Source organism: Hippopotamus amphibius, chromosome 9 (assembly GCF_030028045.1).
Source record: "Hippopotamus amphibius kiboko isolate mHipAmp2 chromosome 9, mHipAmp2.hap2, whole genome shotgun sequence".
NCBI classification, from domain to species: domain Eukaryota; kingdom Metazoa; phylum Chordata; class Mammalia; order Artiodactyla; family Hippopotamidae; genus Hippopotamus; species Hippopotamus amphibius.
Genome location: NC_080194.1, coordinates 15,871,331 through 15,875,921, shown reverse-complemented (window position 1 = coordinate 15,875,921; position 4,591 = coordinate 15,871,331). Strand labels below are relative to the sequence as shown.

The following is a 4,591-nucleotide window of genomic DNA, read 5'->3' as shown; positions in this document are numbered from 1 at the left end:
TTTTCAGATATACACCCTGTGACATTTTAATCCGTAAGAAATTATATGAGGATTTCTGACCTGTACTTTGTTTCTCTTTTGTCAAAGAGTGCTTGCTGAAGATGAATGTGATGGTGGAGTTTGGGGAGCAGGTTTATTTCAATTCAGTTTGACTAGATCAAAGTCCACGACAGTTAAAATACTTTGGATGTCTAGTTGTTTGCTTCCCAGCCCAGGATGAAGTCAGTCCAGTTTTGCTGCCTTTTCTGTTGCTGGACAGCAATCTGCTGCAATTGCTGCAAGCTGACCAACATCACCATCATGGTGGAGAAAGAGGAATGTGGCTTCTGCAAAAGCATCAACACCATGTGGTGTGCAGGCTACTGCTACACCCAGGTGGGTACTTTGCTTTGCTGGAAGTGAGGGTGCTGAGGGTCTGGATGAGGCAGGCTTCATTTATTCCCACTTTGTCAATATTTTGTCTCTTCTGAATTACAGCCACGCGTTCTTTAACCAACACTGTCTGTGTTGTGATTGAGGTAAATTACCATGATATCATTTAGATGTTTGGGTTTGGATTTAATTTGGGTAAAACAAATTCGGGACAGCTCAGGCTGATGTAAATGAATGCTTCAGTAATGTGCCAACTCTGCATTTTAAAAGAGCATTTTTCTGCTAGCTTTACCTATTGAGGGATAACCATGGGCATGAGTACATATTTATATTTCATCATGGAATATTGTCAATAGTCTTAAAAAGCCAATTGCAATAATAAAAGGCATACCTCTGCAACAGGGATAGGAATGACGTTCATTTTAAAGCCAAATAAAAAATGCAAGCAGCCAATTATAAAATTTATTTTATTTGCCCATTTTTAACACAATACCAACAAGCAGCCTGAGAATAATCAATCCCTGTAGACTAGAACCAAAATGAATCAGCAAACCCACACCCTTCTTTATGTTGTTAGGAAAATCAGGGAATAGAGGTATTAAACCATTTGTCTACATTCTCACAACTTCTTCAAAATAAACCAGTTAAAGGGGAAAGTGTTTCTTTGCCATTTTTTTGTAGCAGCTGGCTGTGTAGAAGTTAGACAAACTGAAATTGAAAGTGGCTGCATTTTAATGAAAATACTTTTTTTGATATTAAATGAATTGATCAATAAAATTCAACTTACTGCACTTTGGGTGAGATACAGAGCCAGTGGCCAGCTGGGGAAATGAATTAACCAGCAGCCCCCTTTCTCCCTCAAAGCCAATTATTTTCTCGTTGGGCAAGTAGAACAGTGAAACATATTTGGCCTGAATTAAATGTTCTGATACTAAAACTGTGTCATATACTTTTGGGTTAAGAACCCTGCAAAGGTACAGAATTTAAGGCAGTGGCGAAGAAGAACCTAAAAGACAACAGAATATCCAGAATCCAATATGAGATTTCCCAAACTCTTTAGGCAAAATATCAATAATTTAGCTTATGGCTCTTACTCCTCTTTTAAATATACATAGAAAAGAGTACTTGGAAATATTTTTCTAAGCAATTAAACCCAAGTGCTATGTTTTTACCTGTCATTAATATAGCTTAAGATTAATAAGTACAAGCAAAACAAAACCAAACCAAACCATTCATCCTTAAATTGCAAAGATCATATCTTCTAAAGATATCCTTTATCTTTACATGTTTTTATGCCATACAAATTCAAAGTTTTTATAGAGTTTTATGAAATATTAAATATGTGGGTACTCTCATGATAGAGAGAAAAGAGTCAGTTATATTTTCTGTAACACTTCCAGGACAGTTCAGAAAAGTGGTATAATATAAGAGTTCCTTTATGAGGTCAAGTTTCCTGTGCTTAAGGATCCTAGAAGCTGGTCTCCTGAGAGCAAATATTAGAGTAAGCAGTATTAAATCCCTGTTTCATATCGACTAAACCAAACAGAATCTTGCAGAACATTGTAACCTAACTCTCCCTCTCCTAAATCATTCAGGATCTAGTGTACAAGGATCCAGCCAAGTTCAACATCCAGAAAACGTGTACCTTCAGGAGCTGGTGTATGAGATGGTGAAAGTGCCTAACTGTGCTCACCATGTAAACTCCCTGCATACGTACCCAGTAGCCACTGCGTGTCACTGTGGCAAGCGTGACAGTGACAGCACTGACTGCACCATGCAAGGCCTGGGCCCAACTACCGCTCCTTTAGTGAAATGAAAGACTAAAGAGCAGTGGACCCTTTGAGCTGCCTACCCTTGTCCTGAAGGACGAAGACATCCAAGAAGTCTGTATTTAAAATGCGCCCAGGTGCAAACCACTGTGGGAGACCCCACTGATCTCTGCTCCCCTGCAGAGGTGGGGCTCCAGGAATGGAGCGTGCTGGGGCCTATCACTACTTCACCCTGTATTCCTAGGTATGGGCTCTGTCAGTTTCACTCAACTTGAATTCAGGGGCTGTAAGCTGTTTCCCATTTTTAATAAACTTAGAGGTCTTGTAGAGCAACCCTGTCATTTTACAGATGAGAAAACCTAGACTTAGGAGAAGGAGGTCTCAAGATGATGAAGTAAGAGACCTAAAGGGAACACAGTCTCCTGTAAGATACATGGCCTGCAAAAGCAGAGCCAGTATTGCTTTAGTGTCATGGAGCAGGTACCTAACTCTATGTCTAATTGCTTCATTATTAAGGGGAGAGTCAGGAAGGTAGGGCTGCTAAGGCAAGGCTGTCCACTTTATTGCTGATCCATGGAGGTGCTGAAACAGTTCCACCTCGCCTGTGCTTTTCCAGCAGAGAAGTTGTTGACTTGAGAGGGTAGGAGCAAGGGTGGGAGGGTGGTAAGCTGGGAAACCGTGCAACCATTCATGATTTGCAGACTTAAATACCACATCTTAATTTTTGTTTCAAATTTCAATTAAGAGACAAGACAAGAACTATGAATTTGGATCTCTGAAAATTCGAATGCAACATCAATGAATATCCTTTCCTAAGTTGCTAGCCCCTACGTACTTTGCCAGTTAAATAAATCTGATCAAGAACTTCCAGCCTTCTGCAAAGATCCCCCTCAGGCAAGAAGACATATCACCTGTCGCTCACTGCTGTGCCACCTGTTCCAGAAATCTCCCCCATTGCTGCGATGAGAACCTTGAAGTCCACATGACGGCACTTTAGGCAACTTAATAGGCTGCATTTAACTTACCTGCCAATTAACTTTTCAGAGAAATAGTTCTCTTAAAAAGAGTTGGCAGTCTAGAGAGAATAGCTGTATTTTCTGGGGTCTTTCTACATTTGCTCTATCGCTTGACTACATGTTCTCCCAATGATTTTTTCAAAAGGGTGCACACTGAAAATGCTTCATGACTTAAATTACTTTTAAAGACATTAACTTTTTTTTTACCTGAATGTTGAAACATACCTAAAAATCAAAAATGTTACCTACCAAAACGCACAACTTTAGATTTTTTCACGCTCTTGAACTACTTGCTTATAACACATACATGTGTATTTTCATGATATTAGTGGTAACATTACTAGAAATATATTTTTAAATGCCTCTATAAACATCACTTGTGCTCATTGTTCACTTGGGAGTATCAATAAGAATTTTGCTGGATTTTAGTGTGTTTTTTCCCCTAAAATAGACTTTCTGTCATTTCTTGCATCATCACTTTCTTTATTTATCCCTACTGCTCCTTAGTCCCCAGACTACACTACAATTGATTTATTCTCAGAAAGCTCTTAGCATGTCTTATTTGCAACTCAGACTCAACGGGAAGTTTTCCTCATAACCTTTGGAATCTAGTTAAGTACTAGAGCTAATATACTTTCCAGCACATCGATATCAAGGATTTTTCTTCTCAGGAGATGCAGAAAAAGCATTTGACAAAATTCAACATCCTTTCATGATAAAACCTCTCAACAAATTGGGTATAGAATGAATGTATTGATAGTGCAACATAATAAAAGCCACATATGATGAACCCACAGCTAACTTCATATTCAGTGGTGAAAGATTGAAAGCTTTTTCTCCAAGATCAGGAACAAGAGAAGGATGTCTGCTCTCACCAGAGAATATTCAAATATTACTGGAAGTCCTAGACATAGCAATCAGGCAAGAAAAAGAAATAAAAGTCTTCCTAATCAGAAAGGAAGAAATAAAACTGTCTCTGTTTACAGATGACATAATCTCATATGTAGAAAGCCCTAGAGTCCACTCAAAAACTATTAAAACTAATAAATGAATTCAGTAAAGTTTCAGGATATGAAATCAACATATAAAAATCAGCTGCATTTCTATATAATAACAAAAAACTATTTGGAAAAGAAATAAAGAAAATAATCTTGTTCACAATAACATCAAAAACAATGAGACAGCTATGAATAAAATTAACCAAGGAAGTGAAAAACCTGTACACCAAAAAATATGACAATGATGAAAGAAATTGAAGAAGACACAAATAAATGGAAAATTATCCCATGTTCATGGGCCAGGAGAATTAATATTGTTAAAATGTCCATTCTACTCAAAGCCATCTGTAGATTCAATGTCAAAATTCATTTTTTATAGAAATAGGAAAAACAATCCTAAAAATTGTATGGCAATACAAAAAAGACCCTGAACAGC

General features: G+C 37.7%; 1 pseudogene; it reads left to right on the top strand.

Annotated features, from left to right (window-relative positions):
* Window positions 1-216: 216 nt before the first annotated feature.
* On the top strand, window positions 217-2,196 carry LOC130861274 (follitropin subunit beta-like; annotated as a pseudogene).
* The last annotated feature ends 2,395 nt before the right edge of the window (window positions 2,197-4,591 follow it).